Genomic DNA, 20,000 nt, shown 5'->3' with positions numbered 1-20,000 from the left:
TTTGCTGTGGAATACACAGTGCAGGAGCATGGAAGGAAAATCTACCTCGCGGAGTTTTTCTCTCTGGTATATCTTTCAGATGTTCCTTCTGTCACATTTTGATGCAACGTTTGTGACTGATGTACTGCACTCGATTTCCTCGCCTTTTAGAAGGATGTAGACTTGCATGAAGCCACTTTTTCCATGTGCAGTACTTTTTTTTACACATTTGTATACACTTGTCTGCTGCTTTGGAATGTTTTCAATGTGATTGATGACCTTTGGCAGGGGATGAGGTTTAAATACAAGCCTATTGTAACATCTGTCATCACCAATGAGCTTGTACCTTCTGTTTCTTAAATGTCAGGAAGCTCAGCACAGGGAGACTCACTCTTGCTGGCTATTTTGACTTTTGCACTTGAAACTGTCACCGCAGCGATCAGATTTCATCTGAAGTTGATGACACTACAGTCTTACTCATCCTGAGAAATACGGGGTGGGCCCCCTCTCCTTTCTCTGTAATAAACTGATTCTTTGGAATCAGAGGATACAAAGTGTAATTGGTCGTTTTGTGAGTCACTTAATCAGCCGAGGTCTCCAAAATCCTTCGATAAGTCTTGGCCAGACACACGCATGCGGTACCAGGATGTAACTGTTCTTCCTGAGGCTTCTGGATTCCTGGAAGAATGTAAAATTCACCAACTGCTAAATCATTTTCCATGTCAGTTGCATTATTTTAACTACCTTTAGGTTGTGCTGGATATGTTTAATTTTATGACAGGACTTCTACTGGTATAAGGCTGTACTGTGGTGCTTTTGATTGGTGATGGTAAGAAACACTGAATCGGCGCTAACTCGCACTTCTAGTTTGACAGATCTGCTTGAAACGTCTCAAATATCGAGCACTTGGTGATTGCTGATGTGCAGGTTGGGTCATTTTTTGGTCAGTCATGATAATTATCTAATAATGTAGATGTGTATGCTGTGTATTCGAAACTGCTGTTAACTGCTGCAAGAAATGTGAAAGTAATGTGATGAAAGATTAGGATCAGTATTAAGTTTGTGTGTCATGTGAAGTACTTATAAATAGTTCTTCCATGTTGCAGAGGATAAGTGCAGAATATGAGGACAAGGGAGACGTTTATTAGATATTCTGGTTTGTAGTCAGACTTGAATTGAACAGTCATATTTGAGTGGGCTTTGGTTCCATGCAGGTAAACAGTCCATGTGCGGAACACGTCTACTGTGAGAGGATGATTTAGCTTCTTAGCATTCCTATGTTAGATGTACAATCATCCAGTCATGATGTTGCCTCGCAAGGTTGTAAAACATACCAACAACGGTGGGAGTTTGTCTCAGCCCAGACATTTGCTGGCTACAGTGGAGCACTCAAAATGTTGGCCATTGCCCCCAGAGGCTGTTCATAGCTGGTGGTTTCTGAGATTGTTGCAGGTGTAACTGGATTGAGTGTGACGACTTCTTCTAGATACACCCCTTTCTATGTGTCGCTGCCTCCTTCAGGGGGGTGTTCAAGAATTGGCCTGTGGTGATGAGCGGTGGAGTAGCTTTGATATAGACTACATAGGAGAGTTAGACCTGAGGCTGAGGATTGCCATACCATTGCATCATCACAAATCATAATCTGCAGATCCTCTATGGGACTTGATAATCAAAGATGGCACCTCACTGTCGCTTCGTAAAGAAGCAGTCTTTACCCAGAGACAATACTGGTTACTCTGTCTTCAGTTGACTGTACAATATATTATTTATTTATATTATTATGTTTTTTTTCAAAGTTTTCCATCTCTTCAAGGCAAAGACCTAGGAACATCTTAAGAATCTGATTAGCAACATTGGTTGTATAATTATTTCAAAGACAAGGACCAACATTATTGTCCTCTGCATTTCCCTGATGAAAGCACATCACCAGACTTGACTTTTTCTGACAAAGTCCCCTTTCACAGCTGCCACAACTGAATGACATGATGTGTACAGCTGCCACCCGCGTGTCACTCCCAGTATCAATGTGGTCTTTGTCTGGGTGTGCTAGTTGTCTACTTGTGCAAGAGAGAAGTTGACTTATGAGCGTTTTCATTTGTTTTCACCCTGGTTTTGTTGCTCTTGGCAGTTCCATTAAACTGTTAGTTTCTCCTGCATTTAAGGGGCAATCCAACCGAGAATCAAAAATATTTCATTTTTCTCTTGCCTGCAGTGCTGTTTGACCATCTAAACCATTTTGCTGTCCAGATATCTCTTGAATTCAATGGAACTGCAAGGCATTTGTCTTGAGGTGCTCAAAGCGCCAAAAAATACATTTGGAAATCATTACGAGGAATCAGTACCCAGTTACTCCAGATAACCCGCAAACCTTTTTACGTGCAGTTTCATGTAGGAACCATGAAAACAGACTGCTCACCCTAAACCCAAACCCTCTCCCTCCAAATTTGTTGCGATAGAGGATCAGTGCAGCTGGCAAGGAGGAGAAACATTTTTTCTTTCTACTTTAGACTGAACTCACTTTTTAAACATCTTCCATCTTAGCCTCCTTACTTCACATCGAAAACAGTTACATATAATCACCCCCACAAATGCACTCAGATGCCCTAAATGCTCTAAATTTGTCTACACACACACACACACACACACACACACACACACACACACAGGCGCGCGTAAGCTCTGTGTATTGAGAGCTATAGGGATAAATGAGCAGAACTCTCTTCACTCTGGCAAATGCAGAGGTGTCATCCATGATGCCAAGACTGAAATCAATGTGAACATTATACAAACTGCCCAGTGAAGCAGAGAGGAGGGTCTGCACCCCCATAGTCACTGCCAGTAAACCAAAGCTGTCCTAAGAGACAGAGGAGGGCGGCATCTTAAAATACTCCCGTCTTTTTTTTTTTGTTGCTGTTGTATAACCGAATAGAAAGCAAACCCAAATCTCCCACCTGCCAGTTCAAGCCTCGGCTTTGACATCAAACACTTGCTTCTCTGAGGCAGATTCCTGAAACAGTAAAGAAGTGTTGCTTAAATATCCTGTCAGAGCCAAGGCTGCTTTCACACTGAGTCAGTTTGCTTGAGTCCAAACAGGTTCAACTGTTTGGACTCCCTCATGACCCTTGTAATTCTGTACTCTTGCCTGGAAACAAATTTAGGAGCCATTTTTATTTACAATGAATAAAGGATCTTTTGTATGCCTCTGTACTGTCGGCATTATGTTTTCTGGTTCTCCATCCATATGACCGGAGATCCCCTTACAGTAATAATTCATCAATCCATGCATTCATCCATTTTCTATACCACTTATCTGTGAAGGGTCACGGGGGGGCTGCAGCCTATCCCAGCTGACATTGGGCGAGAGGTGGGGTTCACTCTGGAAAGGCCGCCAGTCTGTCGAAGGGCCATCAGGAGCCATTAAGGGCTCAGTGTCTCGCTCAAGGATACTTGAACATGGGCACGCGGGGAAGTGAGGATCCAACCAGTGACCCTTTGGTTGGTAGATGGCCATGCTACGTCTGAGCCATACTGAGTAATACTTTACCACAAAACTATATTCTGCTTACAAGTACTCCTAATTATCCTCTACAGTTGTTAAGAGAAAGGCTGGACCAGAACAATTGTAGTTTGTTGTTTCTTGATTGGATTACGCCTGGATAAAGGAGATGTGGATTCTCCCTGACGATGTGCTGGAAAGTCTGCAGACAAGCATTTCTGGACACTTTTTCTGTTGTAAGTAGTTTGTGTCTGCCTGTCTACAGGGGTAACATTAGTTTCAAGCTAAATTTGCAGCCGGAGAAAAAAAATCTACATAACTGACTTAAAGAAACCTATTTGTTAGTACTTGAAAGGAAGATACACTTTTGGTGGAAGTATCACTTCAATGCAATGTGTCATTTTGCATGTCTTGAGGGACTCTGTTGAATTTTGGCAAGATTTTTAGGTCAAAATTCAAGGTCACTGTAACCTTGCATGATGGCATACAACTACAGTGCAGTAGTTCTGGTTATTTTCAGTCAGTTTACAATTGTTCTCCCATGACTGTACATTGCACAGATTTTTTAGTTTATATCCAAACTCAACAATATTTTATTCTAAAGCAGCATAAACTGTTGCCTTGAAAATAAATGCCTCACACACACACACACACACACACACACACACACACACACACACACACAAGTTGAGACACACTTCTAGAAACTCACCCAGGCCTCAGGGACGCAAAGCATGAGCAGCTTTGACTTAAAATAAAGGTCGTCCATTATGGGAAGCAGGAAAGTCACATTTTTAGAGACCATTTGCAGATTGATTGTGAGGCAAAGACCCAGTGAAGGTCTGGTCACAATATGCTCCATTCATGTGTTTGGATGGCTGGCCTGAGCTTTTCAAGTGGGCCATTATCATCCGCTGTATCCACGCTCCCCTGTCATCATCAACCCCCCCTCCCCCCTTCAGTATGTGAAGCTATTAGAGATTGTATTTGTTGGTGTGGCATCCAAAAGGTCATGACAGCACAAAATTCGAGAGCTGGCTCAGACCAATCTGCCTCACACCTGAAGCCATAACAAGCCTGTCTGGGCGCAAGCAGGGGGCTGAGGGGCTTCAGGTGTTTTTGCTCTATACATGAATGTGTGCCTGTGGAGTCACAGAAGTGTGCACATGCCAGCTTTGCAGTCTTCCTATAGTGGAGAGTTTTGAAGACGGTCCATGCAGGAGGGGGGAGGACCACAGAGGTGCTGATGCCAGGGCTTCTTAAAGGCTCAGCTCAGGCCGTTCTGTTCAGGCACCTGGGAGAACACCTGCCATGGCCATTAGTGAGCAGGCAAGCGTAGAGGACTGAAAGCGTAGGCAATCAGAGGAGAAAGAGACTGTAAGGGACGGGGAGAGAGAGAGAGAGAGAGAGAGAGAGAGGTGACAGAAAGGAGAGCTGGGGATAAAGAGGTAGGTAGGAGACAAAGACAGGAAAGATAACAGGAAGAAAAGAAGAGACTCAAGCAGATAGCAACACTGAGAACAACACTGGAAATCATACATACCAAGCTGGGGCAAAGACCAATAAGAAAAGAAGAGTGAATATGAGCGAGAGTAAGGTGACGAGCTCCACTCTGCTCCAGCGGAGCAATGTCCCTAGCACACTGCTGTGTCTCCGAGGAGTCGTACTAATAGTTTCCCTGGTGTGTAGAACCTGCTCACCACTCCAGGCCTTCAGAGCTGATATGTCTCTCACACACACCACCTCCCTGCTGTTGGGTTCTTATGGTGGAAAAGCAGGCAGGCACAGTCCCTGGAGGTGCTGGGGAATTCTACTATTAGATGATAAATAAAATGGATCTTTTGGTGTGTGTGTGTGTGTGTGTGGGGGGGGGGGGGTTGCATTGTCAAGTTTTTGGCAAGTGTGTTTTGCGATGCAGCAGCTTGAGCCCTGGACAAATTTCCCCATTGGGATATTAAAATATATCTTTATCTTTTATTATGTTTTGTGTTTTTACTATTTTGTGTTGAAGTTGATTTGAAAATGACATGAAACCTCCTGAACGAAACCTAACACTGGTGTACAGAATGAATTACCTGCTTTTATGTCCTTGAACTCAGATTTATGGATAACTTGAAACTCGGGTATTCATTTTGAGCGTAACGTTTTGGCATAAACAGATCTATTCCGCATGCACACTTCCCTGAAAATGTGTATGTTATTAATTATATTCATATAGTAACAAAATTGTCTCATCTTATTGCTATTTTGTCAAATCAGCAACTGTACTCACATAAAAAAGGCCTCAGTAAGCTTACCTTGCATGATGTGCTGCTTTGCAAGCCTGCTCGGTGTGTCATATTTAGTGGAGATCCCCCAGCAGATTTCTGACTCATGTCTCTCTTAGGTCTGTGATTGACTGACCTACGCCTGCACTCTCACACAATGAAAACTGAACCATTTTCAGTGTATTGTTACCTGCCAAGGCTTAAACTGTTCATGGAGAAAATATTTTCCAACGGCTACAAAAGGTTTGAGCTGAAAAGACTGTTACATCTATGATCTTCATTCAGTTTGTGAAAGTCATGATCTCTACAAAAGTCAACTCAGCTGTCAACCAGCTATAGAGCCGCTTTTCCACTCACTAAATACCTGCAGCACATGCTAACATCATCGTTAATTAGCATTCAATCTCGGGTCAAATGGCCCTGCAGAAGACAGGCGTATTTCTCAGCTCTGGCTCAAACCAGAAGGCCACCAATCACATCTGGGACTTCTGCTTTCTTCATTCCTGTCGAAGCAGCACTCTAACATCACTCAGATGGTGTTGAGTTTGAAAAGCAGTTTATAGGAAACAATGTGAAATAGTAACTTTAGAAAGACCGTCACTGCTGCTGTTTTTGTTTCGTGAGATTGAATGTAACACACCAGAAAACACACACAAACAAAACTGAAAAGTCAAGTTGTCTATTTGCAATCTGCAAGTGGTAAATCAGCCTTTTTTTTTAAGTAGGTTGACTGTTTAAAAAACTCTCATATATGCACATGTGCAGTAGAAATGGGGATTACATTTTATTGGAGCCTGTCAACATGAGTGACTGTTTTCAAGGTATTCGTCAGGCTGCGTGTATTTCCAGGGAAATGCTTCCAAATTATCCCACAATAACAACACATTTGTTTATATTTTTTTACTTTTTTGGTTAGTGCGTTATAATTGCAGTATCTCCCTTGAGTGATGTCAGCTCACGATGAAGGTACACCACATCTTCTGGTGTAGAATTGTTTGATAAAATGTGAATGGGAGAAGGGACAGTTCATTTTAACTAATATTACGCCAACAACATCCCCTGTTTTTTCCACACATACTGTAAGGTACTCTCAAACAAACTGATCATCACCCACCCAGCTACGTCTCCAAGGGACTGCTCAGGATTCATACTCGGCACACAGAACATCAGATGCTGCTGCATAATCTTGGATGTCTCTGTCCTCCACACTTCTTCTCTTCTTTATTTTAACCTCTCTCTCTCTCTCTCTCTCTCTCTGTCCTTTTCGTGGGATGTGGTTCTGGTATTAATGCTGGTGGTGGGTCTGATTACAATCCACCCACATGCTCTGTCCTAGCTGCACCCACTGACAGAGCACTTTCTCTGATGTGCTGCTCGGCCTGATCTCCGCTACAATCAGAACAGCAGGAGGAAGGCGGTGGGAGGTGTGTGTGTGTGTGTGTGTGTGTGTGTGTGTGTGTGTGTGTGTGTGTGTGTGTGTGTGTGTGTGTGTGGCAGGGGATAAAACAGAGGAGTGGGAGAGAGGTAAAAACACCAGAGGTATAGAGAATCTCAAGTGTTAGATAGGTGGGAGTAGAAAAGACAAGCTAAAGCAAGAGCTCTGCTTTCATCTTAGGTTTCTCTTTTATTTATTTTTCTTTGTATCAGGATGCATATGTGACAGATGAGCTATTCCACTGCTGTCATTACGAAGAATAACGGCAAACCTTTGATGGACAGTATTTTTGTGTCAGTGATGGGAAAGAATACTTGCTAGACCCTCTTCCTTTTCTCCTGCCTTCTTTTGCAGTTTCAAAGTCAGAAAATAATACCAACAGGGCTGCATTAGGATGGCTCTCTCTTTCTTCCTCACGTTGCAGGGCACAAACAGGAGATGGAGTATTGATTTACCTCCTACCAACATATCTGTGCAAACCCATGGACATACACAATGCCGCTGAATACCTGGATAGTTTGTGAGATGTATTTTTTTTGAAATATTTTTTTTTCAAAGTCATGATGGTGTCAGTTTTTGTCAAATATGAGGTGTCTTTCTTTGTCAGGTATTTCGAGAAGTACAAAATGATTTCTCACACACACACTCTTTATACACACACGTTTCCATTGTACAGTACCTGCAACAATGGTATGTTCAACCCTTTGGAATTGAAGACATTTTCTTACGTTTTGCTCCATTTTACCACACCAGGGAAGTCACAAGCCACCTTTTAGTAGTTGGTACAACTAAAAACTACAAAACATGATTCCCATTACCAAAATCATAAATCAGTGAAATCAAAACCAATTCTAACCTTCTTCAAATAACAACACAAATGCTTTCAGCTTGGTTGTTGATTAGTTTTAGCCTTTATTTACATGTTGAATATGAAGGAGAAAACAAAATGTACAGTATGAGTCCATAATCAGAGGGAAAGTGACAGTGTCACACTTAAGTCTTAACACAGTGAATCCATCCTCAGTGTGTAACCTGAGCAGTGTCACAGTCTGCAGTCAGCAATCAATGGAATCAATTTCAGCAGCCACACTGACCACATCGCTGTTCTCTGCTTTCCTTTTTTCTATCCTTGTTGCTTAAAAACGCTGTCCTCCACAGTGTACTGTAAGTTTCTTTATTCATTCATTCATTTATGGTTAGAACAAACAGAACCAGTGTGGCCGGTTAAAAACCCTGTTCCGCTCTGCTGATTGAACACATCTCTTTGTGCTTCAGGCTCAATGTGACACTGACGCGTGTTCAGAAGAGCCTCTGTTTTCAGATTATGTAATCCTGCGTACAGTTAAAGATATCTTTCTCTGCTGACCGTGTACATCCCTTCACATTAAATTTTATTTTTGTGAGTGAAGCTATCTAAAGTCACTCCTTCCACGTTAAATTTTTAGCACAGGTAAAAACTTATTATCTAATTGTTTATTATTCAATTTGCAGATTCAGAGCAGTATTATATATATTTACATTTTTTATGACCTGTAATGATGAAATAATAGAGTAAAATCCAGTCCATAATTTTTTACCTGTTCTAAATGGTAAATTTGAGCTTTCACTTCAATTCCTGAATGCAATCTAATGGTTTCACTTTGTATGTCGTGATGGTTTAGAACAATAGTAGATGATGTCAGTGGTGACATCATGGCTCCAGAGGATGTACTGTACTTCTCTTTCTGTCTCTCTTTTTCACTTGCATCCACAGATATGTGGTTACTTGACATGGTGAAAGCATCACAGGCCCAAGTGTTCGCCTTTTGTGAGGAGGCGGTAAAGAATGCAACTTAAGGTGGCAGCTGGTCAGTCAGTCGCTACGAGGTCACAGATGTGTTGATCTCCCTTTTGACTGAGCTTAAGTAGCTGCACTGACAGAGATGAAGGACACACTGAAGGAAGGCAGAAAGAATAAATGTGACGCTGGTGAGTTGTAGTTAGAAATGTGAGCGTGGACAGTGTTTCACTTTGCTGGCTTCTTTTAAGGTTTACCTAAATAAAATCATTTGTAGATTTAAAATGTGCAAAAGTGATTTTATAACACTTATAAAAGAACACTTTTTCTAGATTTGGATATTTTAGTCTTTAGTTAATATACCTACTTACAACTTAGGAATAAACCTAGGCTCAGAGGTACAGCGTCTGTTTCAGAGTAGTTGGCTGCCTACATGCTATAAAAGCTCTAAGGAAACATTAGAGTCAGTCAGTTGCCAGCAGCTTTAGGATGTTCTCCTTGTGTCACAAAAATAGTGTGGTTCACAAGTGGTTTGATTCTCAAAATTTTCTGTGTAATTTTTCAACTACTTTCACAACTGGCTAGTCAGTAGCCTGCATACGGCATATTTATTCTATGATAAATCTACTAGTTTACGAAAAATGATTTGTCAAAGACTGCTATAACTCTCAAACCCTTTTCTTATCTCATAAAACACACGAACAAACACTAATCACGGTTGAGAAGTTCACCATGTTTTTGTTGTGACAAAGTTATGGTGGATGTTTGGAATGGCTTTGGGCAAGAATCTTGGCTTGGTGTATGAAAGAGTAAATATGTGTGTTTGGCAATATGAGGGAGTCCAGAGATGCAAAGGGAAGAAATCGGAGAGGGAGGAGGGAGGTCTTTGTCAGTCCATCAGATAATCCCTGTAAAGATAAGACAGCAGCAACATGGAGGTGGAACGTAAACACCATATTACTGTCTGGATCTCTACATATCTGTTTCCATCCATCCTGCTCTAACCAGCAGCTCTCCCTCTGTTGCTTCCTCTGCCCTTGTCCTTGTTCCATTCTCTCATTTGCATTAAGCAGCAATAAAGGGCATCTGTGACATTCGTCCTCAGGATAATATTATAACTGTTTCTGATGTGGAACCGCTGTTGCATTTCTATCAGGTTCTTTCCTTCACTGAATTATTTTCATTGTGCTGTTATTTTCTCGCTCTGCTAGTTTTGTTTTGCATGGAGGAGGAATCGGGTTGCACATCAGTATGCAGACCTCTGTGCTAAATAGTGTCGTATCGGTGCTCATTCATCCAGACCGGCATCTCACATCATGTAAATCCAAGACAAGGTGGGAGAGGACTGGAAAACACGTGTCTGCCAAGGAAAACAGTCTTACTTGACTTTTGATTTTTGTCTGTGTTTGCTCCAAAACACACAAAGCCTCACTTTGACCCTGTAGGTGTGCTGCAATTGAATTGCAATGTTCCATGTGGCAGAGCACAGTCAAGCATTCTACTCTGATTGCTTTGCCCTTTTTGTAAATGCATTGTAGAAAGGGACAGCGGGTTTTTCGTCTTCTTTTTTTTTTTTTGCAGTTTCTCGCACCAAAAAAGTGAGTAAATCCCTTGTAGAGCTGCTCAATTTTCAACTGCTATTATTGCCGATCTGAAGGGACCCAAATCACAGTTTTTTCCTGAGTAAGACTCACTATTAAGGTCACATCTAGTTTCTTGTGTCCTTATTTTCCAAGTCAGATACTTTATTTTTGTTTTTTGTTGGTGTTCTTGCTGAGGGCACATCACAAGTCGTGAGACAGGAGTGGTCCCCTGTGTGTTCGGGGCCTGGGATTTGTCCTTGATGTGGAATTTGTGTTCGGGGCTGTTTGAGTTGAGCTGTGGTCTCTGACTCCCGCAGCCAGCTGATGATGAGCAGCCCCCAGGTGGCCATCCTGCTGTGCAGCATGATGGTCTGTCTCTGTAAAGCTAAATACGTCTTTACCAGATGCGAGGCTGGGACACAGACAAAAGCAAAGCTGCACTGTACCAGTAAAATGGAATATGTTGAGCTCTTGAGTGGGAGACGGTACACTTACTTTGTTGCTCTTGAGTATTAGTTTGGTTCCGTTCAGTGAGTTTTCTCTCAGTCTTAACAATTTGGGACCAATGTGTGCTTGTGCATACAGTAATTCTTGTTGATACAAGTGGATAGTAATATTACCTTAATTGTGACCATCATGTTACAGACCCTCAAAGAAAACCCACATCTTAATTTGAGTGATGAGTGTATGATGACTTCAGATGGGATCAGGTGGTGTGATAGTGCAGTCATGCACAGAAGCCTTTGAAACATAATGTTGGACAATTATCTAAAGAACTGACTTGACTCTCAGGTAGCGGAAATTATTAAAACTTTATGTTTTATTCATAATTTTAGGAAAAATTAGATAATTGTTATTCTACAGGTTCTCTTTGATTAGAGTAAAGTAATCGCATTATGTCCTTGAGAGGGGATTGATTCCTCCTGAATGGAGATATAGAATTCATGTAAAAACAAGCATGGCAGCAGTGAACAGAAATATATCTGATCTATGTTATCAAATCAGTCACATATATAAAGAATTAATTTACGACAAACAAAACGTTATATAACAAGGAGACACACCCACAGGATTATCAAATGACACAATTTATTGAGAAGAGGGTTTTGGTTCCATCTCCGTGAACGTGATTCAGGCTGGTGTAGACCCTGGCAGGGTGTCTGAGCCTGGGAGGGAGTACTGAGTCCTCCAGTGGAAGGCAGAGTTGGGGTGATGGAGGGCATGTTACGGAACGGGGTGGATGAAGGTAGACCCAATGGCAGACTGAGTATTGGAGGGTGCACAAAAGAGGTTTATTGAAGAGATAGGTGGAGACTTGTGACTTGAGGCTGGCGACTTGAGGCAGACTGCCTGTGACTGGCGACTTGAAGCTGGAGACTGGAGACTGGAGACGTGAGACCAGAGACCGGAGACTTGAGACTGAGAACTTAAGACCCGTGACAAGATTGTGAAACATCCAAACTTCACAACAGCACGTACTGAAACAACGAACTACAATAATAATAACAACAACAATGACCCAACCCCGAACAGGGGAAAACACTGAGGTCTGGGTACTCCCAACTGTGCTCTGGACCCTGTTTCCTGAAACCTGATACCTGTGAGCGTGTTATGTCATTTCCTGCCTGTAATACTGTTGCTGTGTTGTTCGACTCTCTCAATCCTCCCTCAGGTGTACTGCTAATTTAATCTCTTTAAGCACCACTGTATTCTACGTATTGGTGTAATACAGACGTTTCTGTTAATTAAGTCTTTAGCAGGACTTTGCTCTGAAATTCCTCGTTCTATTTGTCATATTTGCCACAGGTCCATTAGATAACCTTAGCACATTAGCTATGGCTGCTCTCTCTTTCCGCCTCCCCCCACCTCTGCTGCTCCATGTGCCAGATGTTTAGTTACTCCTCTGCCTCCTTTAGTGATAATGGTACGTGTAATAAATGTAGTTTGTTTGTAGTCCTGGAGGCGAGGCTTAGTGAGTTAGAGACTCGGCTCCGCACCATGGAAGCTAGCGCTAGTCCTTTACCTTCAGGAGCTTCTCAGTCCACCTTAGCGAGTGCAGAGCCACCTAGCCTAGCCACCGCTAGCAGCTCCCGAGCAGCCGGGAACTAGCCAGTCCCGCTGGGTGACACCACGAGGGAAACCTAGACGCAGTAAGCCCGTGTTTGCCCACCAACCCCTTCATGTTTCCAACCGCTTTTCCCCACTCAGCGACAAACCCGCTGAGAGTGAAACTCTACATGTCGGCTCTGTTGCTCGCAGCCCCACTGTGAAGCCGACATCAGTCATTGGCAGCTCTGTTCTCCGCAACGTGAAGGTGGAGACACCAGCGAGCATAAAGTGCATCCCAGGGGCCAGAGCGGGCGACGTTGAGGCAAATCTAAAGCTGCTGGCAAAACGTAAGGTTAAATACAGTAAGATTGTAATACATGTCGGCGCTAATGACACCCGGCTTCGCCAGTCGGAATTAACTAAAGTTAACATGGCTTCGGTGTGCAACTACGCGAAAACAATGTTGAACTCCGTAGTTTTCTCTGGCCCGCTGCCCAATTTAGCGAGTGACGACATGTTTAGCCGCATGCGTTCATTCCATCGCTGGATGTCCAGGTGGTGCTTAGATAACAACGTGGCTTACATAGACAATTGGAGCTCCTCTGGGGAAAGCCTGGTCTGATTCGGAGAGATGGCGTCCATCCTACTTTGGATGGTGCATCTCTCTTATCTAGGAACAGAGGCCAATTTATTAGCAATACTAATCCCTGACAAGCACCCAGAGTTCAGACCAGCAGGCAGAGCTGCAGTTTAACACGCCCCTCTGCTGGTTCCTTCGTGTTGTCACCCACCCAGCCTATAGAAACTGTGTCTGCCCCGAGGCTTTATAAGCCTGCACCCAAATCTGGAGGAGTAATTTATAGCAACTTAGTTAAAATTAAAACAACTGCTCCAGCAAATCAACCCAGTACAACTATTAAATGTGGTTTGCTTAATATTCGATCTCTCGCGTCCAAGTCTCTCCGAGTGAACAATTTAATTACTAATTATCAGATTGGTTTATTAGTACTTCCTGAAACCTGGGAGCAGCAAGATGAGTATGTTAGTTTAAATGAATCTTCCCCTCCTGGTTACATTAACTTCCATGTACCTCGCACCACTGGCAGAGGAGGAGCTGCAATCTATCAGTCAAATTTGGTGCTTAACCCTCGACCTAACAGTTCATTAACTCATTTGAGAGCCTGACTGTCAGCTTTTCCCACCCAGACTGGAAAGCAGAGAATCCACTCTTACTTGCTGGGGTGTACCGTCCTCCTGCACCTTATTCTGAGTTCTTAGAAGAATTCCCTGACTTTCTGTCTAACTTGGCATTGAACTCAGACAAAGTCATTGTCATGGGTGACTTTAACATCCATGTGGACGTCAATGATGATTCTCTGGCCACTGCGTTTAAGTCTCTTTTTGATTCTGTTGGCTTCTGTCAGAGGGTAAACAAACCCACTCACACCTTTAATCACATCCTTGATTTAGTGCTCACTTATGGAATAGAAGCTGACCTCATCACAGTTCTTCCTCAGAACCCCGTCTTGTCTGATCACTCCTTAATTACATTTGAATTTACACTAACAAATTATATCCTACCTGGGAAAAAGTCCCGCTTCAGTAGATGTCTATCTGACACTGCTGTTTCTAGATTTAAGGAGCTTATTCCAGCAGAGCTTGCTGCCACACGTTGTAGTGATATAATGGGCAGTTATGCTGATTTCACCCCCTCGCAGGTAGACTATCTTGTGGACAGCACTGCAGCAGCACTCCTTGGGACACTTGATGCCGTAGCTCCCCTGAAGAAGAAGGTTATCACCCAAAAAAGAATAGTTCCCTGGTACAGCCCAGAGCTGCGTGCCTTAAAACAGAAGACCAGACAACTGGAAAGGAAGACACATTCCAGCCAGCACACATATAAAAAAGAAGTCCGTCATGCTAGAAGCGCTTACTACTCGTCCCTGATAGAAAAGAATAAGAACAACCCCAGGTTCCTCTTCAACACCGTGGGCAGGCTCACCAAGAACCATAGTGCTGTTGAGCCATGCATCCCCCCAACTCTCAGCAGTAACGACTTCCTTTCTTTCTTTACTGAAAAGATTGTGAATATTAGAACGAAGATTGCCAGTAATGGAGGACAGACTACAGTCCCCATAGAAGCACCTCCCAGACTTGGTGCATACTTGGACAGTTTCTCCCCCATCGACCTGTCAGAATTAACTTCTGCAGTCGGTTCCTCCAAGTCAGCCACTTGTCTGCTGGATCCCATCCCAACAAGCCTCCTTAAGGATGCCTTCCCTCTAGTCAACACGTCCATATTAAATCAAATTAATCTTTCCTTAGTCACAGGTTATGAGCCACAGGCCTTTAAGGTGGCTGTCGTCAACCCTTTACTTAAAAAAACCTTCTCTTGACCCAGATGTGTTAGCCAACTATAGGCCAATATCCAACCTCCCCTACATCTCCAAGATCCATGAGAAGGTTGTCCTGGAGCAGCTACATGAACATCTGCACAGCAACGAGCTCTTTGAAGCCTTCCAGTCTGGATTCAGGGAACACCATAGCACTGAAACAGCACTGGTCAGAGTCTCTAATGATCTTCTCATAGCTTCAGACAGAGGTCTTGTCTCTGTGCTTGTCCTTTTGGACCTCAGTGCTGCATTTGACACCATCGACCACAGCATCCTGCTACAGAGACTTGACCATGTTAATAATGACTATTCAGAGTACAGTAGAGTTACATATGGTGTACCACAGGGTTCAGTTTTAGGACCGATTCTCTTCACTCTTTACATGCTCCCATTAGGTGACATAATACGGAAGCACGCAATCAACTTCCACTGTTATGCGGACGACACACAACTTTACTTGTCGATGGAGCCAGACGACACAAGCCAGTTTACTCATCTGCAAGACTGCCTGAAAGACATTAAATCCTGGATGTCTTCTAACTTCTTAATGCTAAATTCAGATAAAACTGAGGTCATCGTGTTTGGACCTGAACACGTCAGGGACACCTCTCTAATCGGATCACTACTCTAGATGGCATCACCTTGACCCTGAGTACAACTGCAAGGAACCTTGGGGTCATTTTTGACCAGGACCTTTCCTTCAGCTCCCACATAAAGCATGTGACCAGGACCGCCTTCTTCCATCTGCGAAGTATCGCTAAGATTAGGAATATCCTTTCCCAGAGTGATGCTGAGAAACTGGTGCATGCATTTATCACTTCTAGGCTGGACTACTGCAACTCTCTCCTGTCAGGATGTCCTAAATACTCTCTAAAGAGTCTCCAGCTGGTCCAGAACGCTGCAGCGAGGGTTTTGATGGGAGTTAAGAAGAGAGAACACATCTCTCCACTTTAGCTTCTCTCCACTGGCTTCCTGTAGGATCTAGAGTCGACTTCAAAGTCCTTCTGCTGACTTATAAGGCTCTCAATGATAAAGCTCCATCCTATTTGAAAGAACTCATTAGTCCCTACTGTCCGACCAGAGCACTCCGCTCCCAGAATGCAGGTCTTTTAGTGATTCCCAGTACCTCTAAAAACAGACTGGGAGGTAGAGCCTTTAGTTACCGGGCTCCTCTACTGTGGAACCAGCTCTCTCCATGGGTCAGAGAGGCAGACACTTTAACTACGTTTAAGTCCAGGCTTAAGACCTTCCTCTATGACAGAGCCTTCAGTTAGGACTGGTTCAGGTAGCTCTGAACCATTGATAGCTATGCTGCTACAGGCTTAGACTGCTGGGGGACACATCAGGTTACATGGAGCCCTTCCCGCCTCTCCTCTCCTCTCCTCCCCACACATTTTTGGAACTGTCATTACCATTACTTGTTGCACTTTGTAGTTTGGCCTTGGTGTCTCGCAGTCTCTCTGTGTTTCCACAGATCCACCAGAGCTCCAACCGCCGCCTGCATCACCCCCCCACCCTCTTATTCCCTACTGTTACACCGGCCCACGCTCCCCTTCCATGAACCAGTCTACCATCCAGTCCCCCATCAAGCTGGCTTGCTCTCCCTGCCTCCCCTTCCAGAAGCTTCCTTCTTCAACTGTTATTAACATTTCCATGTTTCCCACATTCTGCATTGTAAACTGTTTTCTTGTCTGTAACAACATCTACTTAACATCTGTCCCTCCTGGTGAGGGATCCTCCTCCTCACCCTGAGGTTTCTCAGATTTTTCCCTGTTAAAAGGGTTTTCTATGGAGTTTTTCCTTAGTCGATGTGAGGGTCTGAGGGCAGAGGATGTTGTTATGATGCCATGTGAAGCCCTTTGAGACAAACTGGTGGTGAAAACAGGCTCTACAAATAGAATTGCCTTGCCTTGCCTTGCCTAAATACAGGAGGGAAACAAGGCACAGGTGTGGTAATCAAGCAGGTGAGAAACATAAGGTAATCACAGGAGGGAGGACAGGAAGACCGGACAAGACTACAAAATAAGACAGGAAATAACTAAACTAACACCAGAGACACAAGACAGGGATTGTGACAGGGTACCTGAGATGTGAAGAAGACCAATGTGGCAGAGCACCACTTTTGAATGGATGAGATGTGGTAGAACGACACAGGGCAGGCAGGGATTGGATGAACGGGATGCAGTGGGAGGTCTGAGGACCAGAGGGAGAAGGTGAATGGACCTGCCTCCTTGCCATCATGCAATTTACAGTCAATTTCAAAACAAAAAGCATTATATAACAGGAAACCTAATCAGGCCAACAATAATTGTAGCAAAGAGGTATTCTGCTCTAACGAGGGATGTGATTAACACAGGTTTTGGCTTCATAGATGTGTTGGAAGCATTAACTGAGTTGTTTAAGGTAAGTGGGTCCTCTAATGCAACAATGTATGACGGGACAGCCATGAATGGTATGGTGCTCCAGGTCACACAGGAATGTTACCTTCGCAAAAACAGGAGGTGGGAGAGTGAGGTGGGGGAGTGTGATGTAAACATACAACACAGAATGGCCAATGGAGTGATGATAGTTTAGCTCACAACAAGCTTGCAATCTCCTTACTTCCTGTCAGAATTTTTCAGAATAAGGCTCTGGCTAAAATCCTGATAATGACAAAGCATGGCTGATTTTATTTTAATGACAAGATCACTGCTCTTAAGTGATTTTTGTAGGTGACAATGCCTGACAAGGTAGAACCAACAAATAAACTGAAAATTGATTTTGCGAATGAAACCGAGTTTCCTTGTAAACGATCAAAGCATTGATGACTCATGGTCCATCCCTCATGTAGACATGTAACATCTTAAGTTTAGGCAAACTACCTTTAAACTTCACTGCACAGTGCTTTAGTAAATATACTCTCTGATTTTCAGTCAGCATTCATTGTAATCTTCAGGGACTTTCCATCAGGGTTTGTGTTTTCACTGAACAGCAATTTGTATTAATGTGCGGCCAATTTTTGAAGGCACTGTCCAATTCTTCAATATGAATTTCCTTTTCTTTAATGAATAATTTGGTTTGCTTACAACCATTATTTCTGTAGTCTTCTGAATCGCCATAATAAGACATTACACACTAACTCAGCCTAACTTTGCCACATTATTTATTCATCAAAGTTCTCCATTTGTGAAGCAAAACAAATGGTTTAAGTCCAAGTCATGAAACTGTTCTAATCATACTTCACTGAAATCTGAAAATAATGTGTAATGAAGTATAAACAGGCTTTCCCTCCGCCAAAGCTAAAATGACAATTCCAACTGTGATGAACAGCTGGTTGGACTGTTTCCTGCTATTTGGTCTCAGTGTGTGTTTAGTTTCCTTGTGAGAGCAGAGCTTGACCCTAAGAGGTCACAAGGTCGACTGTCACTGTTTGTTTCTTTCAACAGGAAATGCCTTGATCAAACTCCTGCATCAACAGAGATCGTTGGGAATGTCTCAGAAGAAAAATAAATCCCTTGATTGTTTTAGGTGCTTTTCCAATTATAACTGCGGCACAGGAGGAATTCACATATCGTTTTAGGACACCCTGACTTCTTGGATTTAGGGTCAAGTGTGATACGTGACAGGATACATCACTAAGATTTGTCATCTATGTCATACTGGTCACATGCAGCTTCAGTTGTCACAGTGCTGAAGTGCAGGGTGGATTCATGGAGAAAGCAGGGGATGGAAATGAAAGGCCACAGATGGACATTAAGCCGACCTTCTCAGATATTCATATCCTTGATTTGCCCACAGTATCAAGCTCCTCACTCTTGCTCTGAGTTTGATGAGTCATCCCTGATTTCATTCACACTCTTCATTAATTTCTCTGCCGCAATTTGGCCAGAGATTTAATTATTGATGCAGCCATTGTCAGAATGGAGGAATAATATGTGAGTTACAGAGCAGAGAGCGGGGAGGGGGGGGGGGGGGGGGGGTCATTGCACTGTAACATGCTGCATGTCTCAGGAAGCTGTGATGGTGTACAGAGCATGAGTGTAATGGTACCTTCAGCTGACCATTGGATTAATGTACAGACACACACACGCGCGCGCCTTTGTACATCCTCTTTTTGAGGCTCTTCACTGACATAATGCATGCCCTCACCCCTTACCCTAACCATCACTATCATAACTACATGCCTGACCACTGACCATAACCCTGACATAACCTAATTAACCTTGCCCCTACACTCACATCGGATCTTCAAACAGCACTTTGAATTTTAAGGAGCAGTCATTATGTCATCATTTTACAAAAATGTCCTCAGTCTGTTGGTTAAAAATTTGTTCCAGATCCTCTCTATGTTGCACAAAAGATCTTTCTGCTGGATGCTGCCAGAGAGAAAATGATAGGAATGAAGGAAAAAAAACTCTTCATATATGCTTTCAAATATACACAATACAGAAGGATTTGGCTGAATAGCGTTATGGACGTACGGAGACTCAATGCAAAATGAAAAAAAACTTGATCCGTATAACACTGAGAAAGAGGAGAAACAGGATGAAAACACAATCACTTAGAGCAAACGAGATCCTCTTTGGACAAGCACAAAAATTCAGTAATCCTTTGGTCACAGTTAAAATATGTATTTGTGCTGGTATTTCATATACAGAAGATACTGTGTTTTGCTTTGTTTTGTACTGCACCTGCATTTGTACATGTGTGGGTGCATGAAGCAGAATAAGTGTTTGAGGAAGAAAGGAATAATCCGTTGTGCTGGTTGGTTGATCATGGAGAGTCTGTCTGCTATCACCTGCCAGCCTCTGTAATGTGGAATTACAGTGAGTGGGAGGCAGTAGCAGGGTGAGTGGGCAACCACATAGATACTGAACCGTTCAATACTTCCAGCTCAACACCTTTGCATCATAGAAAGAGAAACGGCTTCTTCCTCTTTCCAGTTTTGATTGCTTGAATTAAAACTCTCTGCTGTGACTGCAAAAAGGCTACATTTCCTTTTAATTCGACACAGAAACCATGATACATTACATCCTCAAAAA

At 43.1% G+C, this 20,000-nt stretch overlaps 1 protein-coding gene across 7 annotated transcripts in view; it reads left to right on the top strand.

The window, feature by feature from the left end:
• Positions 1–20,000, top strand: part of sema5ba (sema domain, seven thrombospondin repeats (type 1 and type 1-like), transmembrane domain (TM) and short cytoplasmic domain, (semaphorin) 5Ba) — a 190,854-nt gene that overhangs the window by 100,385 nt on the left and 70,469 nt on the right. The gene's annotated exons all lie outside the window — the stretch shown is intronic.

Source organism: Aulostomus chinensis, chromosome 12 (genome assembly GCF_037954235.1).
Source record: "Aulostomus chinensis isolate RoL2024-O1b breed Wild chromosome 12, RoL_Achi_v1.0, whole genome shotgun sequence".
Classification (NCBI taxonomy): domain Eukaryota; kingdom Metazoa; phylum Chordata; class Actinopteri; order Syngnathiformes; family Aulostomidae; genus Aulostomus; species Aulostomus chinensis.
This window is presented reverse-complemented; position numbering and strand designations above follow the sequence as displayed.